Source organism: Solanum tuberosum, unplaced genomic scaffold, assembly GCF_000226075.1.
Source record: "Solanum tuberosum cultivar DM 1-3 516 R44 unplaced genomic scaffold, SolTub_3.0 scf00952, whole genome shotgun sequence".
In the NCBI taxonomy this organism is placed as follows: Eukaryota; Viridiplantae; Streptophyta; class Magnoliopsida; order Solanales; family Solanaceae; genus Solanum; species Solanum tuberosum.
The window spans coordinates 31,634-39,975 of NW_006239892.1; positions in this window are offsets into that span (position 1 = coordinate 31,634).

Below are 8,342 nucleotides of genomic sequence, written 5' to 3' on the forward strand. Positions count from 1 at the left end.
AATAACTTAAAATATTTACAAATCATAAAAAAAATTAATTGACTTTCAAAATTTTATTTATATCACATAAATTGAGACATAATAAATACTCCCTCTGTCCAACAATAGTTGTCCACTATTTACAAATCATAGAAAGAAAAAAAAATGGCCAAAATCATCCCTAAACTATACCAACTTAAACTACATCCTTAAATTATCATTCTTAACAGAAAACATCCCAAGTATTTAAAACTTAACCACTTTCATCCTTTTGTTAAATTTTTTGTCAAATAATTAATGGATTTTACACAAAAATATGTGAAAGTCACACTGCTCTCAGTAAAACTTTTCCCACATAATTTCATTATCCACTGGAAATAGCTCCCCCGAAAAAAAATAATTCTTGAGACCATTATTTGCTGAAAAGAAATTAAGTTAGGATACTGTTGCATAGAGACATGATCTACTCTTCTTCTCCTTTACCAACTTAACAAAACTGGAGCTTAATTTCACATCATCTTCACCTTTTGTAAAGTCAAAATGTAATTAGATCAACAATTTTTTAGGGCAATTTGATATTTGAAGTGATCAAGATTTTGAATTTCATATATGACACTCGAGTATTGTTCCCCATTATTAAAAGTAAAAGTCTCAAGTCGCAACCATTTCTTGCAAATTCAATGTGAAAAAAATATTTTAACTGGTATTTTTTTAATATCAAATCAAATGAAAAATAAATTAAAACAAAATTGCTAATAAAAGGATCTGCATAATGCCAAGTGTTGTTGCCAAAAAAGAATTCACAATAATATTTTAGATGTATCTCGGAATGAAGAGATTTTTTTAATCTTTGGTGATTTAGGAAGTTTTGCTTAGAGTAGTATGAATTACACATATTTTGTATGAATTCTGTTAATCTTTTGTCAAATTTTAATAGAAGGATGAAAGTTGTTAAGTTTAAAATACTTGAAGGATGTTTTTTGTTAAGAAGAATAATATAAGGATGTAATTTAAGTTAGGGGTGTAGTTTAAGGATGTTTTTGGCCAAAAACTCTGACTTGACACATTCCTTAAGAAACAATAAATAATCTTTTGACTTTATTAAATTTAATACTTTGAGTGTGTTAGATGATAAATAGTATTTACTAGTAAAGGTAAAATAGACACAAAAGATAAATTATCTCTTGATTTTCTAAATTTGACAAATATTATTGGACAACTATTATTTTAGTATAATAGACAACTATTATTGGACAAAAAAAGTAACATATATTGGTCCCGTGCTGACATGGGCTCCATTATCTAATATTACTAATAATGGAAAATGGGTTCAATATAATGAATAATATTGAAATTACAGAAGGGTTCACATGGTGATTAGTTGGAATTAATGTGAAAAATTATCTAACAAAATCATTAAATTTTATTTTGTATCACTAAAATTACCCAATTTTTTTTATTTTCTAAAATCATCATTAAACTATATTTGTTGCTAAAATAAATCTGATATGACAAAATAAAATAAAAAATTATGTCAAATTATGCCCACAAATAAATAAAATTATAAAATATATTTAGTAATATGCCCACCCATCCACACGCAAATTGACTCCCTCTAAAAGACTAAAACCCTATTTCTCCTGCTAAATCTTTCGCTTCTTCTACTTCTTTCTTTATTTCTTCCAAGTGCTGAATTTTTTTTTAAAAGGTCATTGATGTTGAAATTCTTCATAAACAATGGATTCCTTCATTTCTTTGTAATTTTTTTGTGGTTATGCCAGACATCTATTATGACACAATCTATTGTTGTCTTCTTTTTTCGTTGGCTAACAATTAATGGTGCTCATAACAACCTAGTATGTAATATACATTTTAGAAATAGTCTAATCTTACTTGTGTTTTATTGATGTTGCATGGTTATGTCACATGGTGCACACTAGAGGCAGTTATCATCAGTGCCATTGAAATTAACAGTCATTTCTCTTTAATTTTATTTCCAAAACTGAACTTTTAAATTTTATTTATTTGTGGGGTGTATGATTACATGGTCTAAAAATAATTTTATTTGTCATGTCAAATTAATTTTAATGATAAATGTATTTTAATGATTTTAGAAGATAAAAGTGTTTAGTGATTTTAATGATACAAAAAAAAGTTTAATAACTTTATTAGATAATTTCTCATAGTTTAGTGACCTTTTAAGATATTAAGAGCATGTTTGACATTGTTGTTGGGAGGCCAAAAGTGTTTTCTTTTTTAAAATAAAGTGTTTGACAAATCCTTAAAACTGCTTTTTAATGAAAGCAGAAGCAGTTTTTCTGGTGTTGGAAAGAAGCTAAAAATTTATGTTTCTTAAAAAAAGCAGAAGCAGAAGATTATTTTTTGATGACTAAAATATCCTTCCATATATACATATTTATGAATATATTTCTTATTAATTACTTAGCATTTCTTTTAAGTTTAGTTAAGTTTCATTCAAGAATTTTACTTTTATTTTTATATAATAAGTTTTTTATTTTATTTTACGTTTATACATTATTATTTTATATTTCATATTTTATATATTATTTTATAGAACTAGAAATAAAGGTAACAACAATATTTTTATGGGATTAAAAAAAAGAAAATTTATGTACAATGATTTTTAAGAAAAAAATATTAATTTTCGTATGTAGTGATTTAATTTGTGGAATCATTTTTAAATTTATCTTGCTTGATATTTTAAATTATATTTAAATCATCATGTTAATATTATATTAATATTTAGTTTATTTTTTTCTATGTATAATATTGATTGAAAATTTGAATATGTACATTTTCATTTAATTAAAATAAAATTTTAATTTAAACTTTTGTAATAGATATTTAAAATAGTTTTTCTCTATAAAACAATCTTAATATTAAAAGTACGTTGATACTTGAAAAAAATTACCTAACTACACAATCTTTCTTTCCATATTCTATAAAATTCCCTACCATTTTAAAATATTACAAAAATCCCTATTTTTCTCTCCTTTTCTCCTTTTCTAGATACATAACTCACATCCCTCTAACCCAGCAATTTTTGTTCCTATTTTCACGACTGGAATCACTCCCAAAGATCAGTAGTTACCTTCATCATTCTATTTTTGAATTTCAAATCTATTCTTTCTCCAGTTCATCGATTTGAAGTTCTTAAAGAGGTAGAACTATTTCTTCATCAAATTTCTTTCTTTCCAGTTCTTGAATTATCGTTTTTTTTTATAAAAAAATCTTTTTAGCTTTTTCATCCACAATTTTTTAATACATATAGATATTGATGATGAAAACTTTCCTGAAAAAAAAGATATAAACAATGAAACAATGTATCTACGGTGTTTATCCTACTCAATATAAATGTACTTGATACATACTACTTAATGTATCATTTATATGTATCAAGTTCTACAATGTATCTTTAATCCTATTCAAATTTAAAAGGCTATATAGACAGTACCAAATCAGTTGTGTGTTATGTATCTACGATTTTTAGTGTTTGTTCAATCTTATCCAACTTAGAAGGCTATGTATATGTATATATTATCCAAAAATAATCTTGATACATTAATTATAATGTTCTATAATTAGAGCAGTATGTATCAGTTCCAATAATAGGTATATGATACATAACAGTGACAATGTTAACTACTTTATTATGTATCAAATTATGGTAATTATGTAACAACAAACTAACACATAGCAGCACAATTTTGTAACCATCTTATAACATATATCGATACATTACAATAACCAATGATACAATTATTCACAAAAAATCAACTACACAACATTTTGAGATCACAAATAAAAAAATCGACTACACAACATCTCTCCAGCCTTTTTGTGTGTTGTATCAATGTTTACTAGATACATTGTAAATTTTCGCTCATATTTCTTCACCTCCAAGTACATACTAACGAAGATATTCATGATGTATCTTCTCAAAAAAATTGACAATTTTGAATCAAAATTGAAAGGATCTTTGATAAACTGGGAGAAGAATTTGTAATCTCAATTTTTTTTGATAATTTTGAATCAAAATTGAAAGGATCTTCGATGAACTGAGAGAAGAATTTTGAATCTCAATTTTTTTGTGACAATTCTGAATAAAAATCGAGAGGATCTTCAAACAATTGTATAGGGATAAAGCAACACTCCTCTCTGTATTGTCTCAAATCTCCAAATTTTTCTCAACTCATCAATCTCCAAGCTGCAATGGCTGATTTAACTCACCTCACTTCTCATATTCTTGAATGTCTCAACAAAATAGAGATATTCATGATGTATCAACTCAATTTTCAATGATTTTGAATCGAAATTGAAAAGATTTTTGAAAATTTTGGAGAAGAAATTTGAAATTTGAATTTTTTGATGTTGTTATGCTTTGGGAGAGATTGACAACGTAATTGCATGATTTATGAATTTGATATTTAATTTACGTTCTGTTCCTTTTTAAGCGCAATAGAAAAGATTTTGTTTCCTTTTTTAGCGCTACCGAAGAATTCTTCTTGTATCGAATTAATGTATCCGGATGGTGAATTAATGTATTCGGATGGTGACTTATGTATTCAGAAGGTACAAATTTTAAGGGATTATTGTAATTAGAAAAAGAGTAGGGATAGAATGTAATTTACTCTTTACACTATGTGATTTATGTAAGTTCTACATGATACTTGCCCTTTTTTGTAATTTGACTCTCAAAAACACTTTTTTTTAAAAAAAAATTGTCAAACACAATTTGTTTATCAAAAACACTTTTCAAATGAATTAGCCAAACACAAATTTTTATTTTTATTTTTATTTTCAAAAGCACTATTCTGAAAAACTATTTTAACAAAGTACTTTTAAAGAAAAGCAGTTTTTAGCAGTAGTATCAAACAGACACCAACTCTGACTAATAGCCATAGAATCTCATGACTAGTACGAAATTCAATGAAATGCTCGTTACTTTCACACACAAAATGAAATTTTAATATTTTTTGTTCATATGTAATATATGGATCAACTATAAGTATGGATCTTCAAATTAAATAGGACCCTTAATTTGGCTTCAAATTATAACTCCGGCCTTTATTTTTGAGAGTGCATATATAGACACTTTAACTATCAAATACTTGAATAAAAAAAACTCTCGAATCTTGAAGTCAAAACGTGTGATATGCAGTCGCTCCAACGTGGATTAGTGAGCCACTGAATGGTTGCCAGCTAATTTAAAATTTTGCACGTAAATTTTAGAATTAAAATAACAAAACTAAATTAATATACAAGAGTGTAGAGTGAAATACTTCATAATTTTACTCGGTTCTCTCTCGAAGTTAAAATCGCGAACTCTAGCCCTAATTTCTTCATGAATCAAAGGAATATTATTATTATTTAAAACTTGTGGTAAAAGTTTGTTTACTTGTATGTTTACATATTCTTCTTTCTCAATTTAGTCTAAATATATTTAATTTTACCCTTTTGAAAATTTATTTTTGATAGAAGGTATATTTTTTTGTCACTATGACTGTAAATTCGCTCCCTTTTACAGTTTTGGTCATATGTGTTATCTTATAGCTATTTTTCATCATGAATGTCGCTTTTATAAAGATCAATAAATGTCGAATTAATAATGTATTTAATATAGACAAAGATCATTTCTCTTTGACCAAACTGAAATCTTATGCAAACGACATTAGGTATGATAAAGTTGAAGCCTTTTATACTGAAAAATCTATTACCCATAGTTTTTTCAAGTTAGAAAGTAACAACCAATTGTACAATTTTGTTAAAGATTTGTGGAGTGGGTCATCTTTTAAGTTGAATATGAAACATGTGATTGTTAAAGAACGGGTGTCTATTGCTTTGCCATTATTTTCTAATGAAGAATAGGACGATTATTCTAGATTTCACATCTTGAAGATGGTATAAATAAGGTAGCTAGAGTTGAAAAACTATTTAAGAAAAAAATTGTGATTTTTTCCACTTTGAAGAGGAAGACTTAGATGATGTTTCGGATCAGGATGACAGTGAAGGTGATAAAGAATTGAGAGCTTTTAGAGAAAATCTTAAACAAGAAAAAATAATGAAGCTACAAAGCGAAAAAAGAGAATTACAAAAACTTTCAAGGATCAAGAGGTTGAGTTTGGAAGAGCTACATAGATAATGAACTTGAGAATGTTTTCACCAACAAGGCAGACAAATATAATGGTATGTTGGGAGATGATGAAGATTTTATTGGTTCATCAAATGAACCAAGTGAAGATAGTGATGCAGAGTAAGATGTTTTAGTAAAATTAGATGTTGATTTACCTTCAAGAATAAAAAATAGTAAACTGAGGTATGATTATTCTTCTTTCATTTCTTTCTTTGAATTGGATATGCTATTTAAGAGTGCAACTCAGTTTAAAAAAAGTTGTTGTTGATTATATTGTTTAACATAAGGTTCAATTAAAGCTTAAACTCAATGAACCTCATAAAGTTAGGTAAGAAGTGAAGAAAAGTGTAAATGAAATATTTTTTATAAGGTTGAATAAAATAGGGAAAAAAATTATGAAAAAATACTATTCTGCTCATAAATTTATGACAAAGAACATAAACAAGTTGTGCTTAGCCAAATATGTGAAAATGTAGATGAGAGACAAAATAATATCTCAATCTGACATTGAAGTTCATAAGCTTCAAAAGACAATAAGAAAAGACTGAAGATTAAAAATGAAAAGATCAATATGTTACACGCTAAAAATGAATGTTATTATCAAGTTCATGAGTGATTAGAAGCTTGAGTTTTCGAAATTATCAGATTATACTGATATGATTAAGAATACAAATTCTAAGACTTTTTGTTGGGTGAAAACTGACGATGAGATAGACTCTGACAAACACTTGTTCAAATATTTCTATGTATACTTTGTTGCATTGAAGAAAAAATGGCGAGAAGGTTGTAGAAATATTGTAAGAGTAGATGGATGTTTTTTGAAGGGTGCTTATAGAGGAGAATTATTAGGGGATTCTTAAAAAAATGAAAACCAACTGATATATCTAATATCTTGGACAATGGTTGACAAAGAAACTAAACAATCTTGGAGTTGGTGTTTAAGCTAACTCATTCAAGATTTACAACTTTGTGATGAAAATGACATAACAATCATCGTTGACATGCAAAAAGTACTTATTTTAATTTTCTTTAAATTTTTCTGTCAGTTTATTTTCTGCTTACGTTGAACATGTAAGATAACAATTTAGTCTTTAAAATAATATGTAAGACAGTAACTTGAACATGATCTTTCTTACGAGTTTATGTACTGTTGAAGTTGAACTCATGTGTTCAACATCTTATGTTGTTTCAGTATGATTCATACTTGTGGTCAGAATCTGATTTCATGGCTATGAAATTTTTTCTTGTTCGATTGTTAATGTATTTGTTAAACTAAAGTTCAGTGTAGTCTTCTTATACTAGCTATCCTGGCCTCTTGTAGATGTTTTGTAGTATTTTAGAATTAATTTTATATGATGCTAATATTGTAATTTTAAAATTGTTTCTGCTGATTTTTTTATAATTATTACTTTGATATTTCTTAGGATCTTGAATCAGTTGTTGTTGACTTACTTTCTAATGCTGAAAGAAGAATATGTGTATGACATATTTGGGTAGACTGACTAAAAATATGAAAAGGTAAAGAAAAGAAAAAAGTATTTTAAAGATGTATCAGAGCTACTTTTGATAAATTAAAAGATGAGTCGAAATATATGAAAATAAATTAGAGACAGAGTATGTAAGTCGTTGCTTGTCTATAACAAAGAATAGGACTTTATTTAGTAAAATAATCAAGTGTAATGTGGCGAAAAATAATGTGTGAAACATTTAATTCATAAATTGTTTGTCCTAAATAAAAACTCTATGATTAGTATGTTTGAAGACATCAGATGTAAACTGATGAATATGCATGAAGATATGATTAAAGTTTGCGGATACTTGAATTAGTAACATTTCACCCATGACAAGACTAATTTTAGAACAAAACAAAGAGATTGACAGGAAATTAAAGGTGAATTGAAACCATGACATTAGATTTAGGAGTCAAGAAGGAGAATATGGAGAATATAGACACATAATTGACATGGCTAATAAGACATGTAGTTGCAGATTGTGAAAGTTGAGGAGTATCCCTTGCCAACATGTAGTTTGTGTCTTGTATCACATTGGGCAAAAATTGAAGGATTATGTGGAACATTTATATAAAAAAGATACGTTCCTACGTGCTTATAATTCTTATAACCTATCTCTAAAATGATAATGTGGCTTGAAATAATAACCCACTAGTTGAGTTTCCTGAAGTGAAGTCAATGTTTGAAACATCAAACAG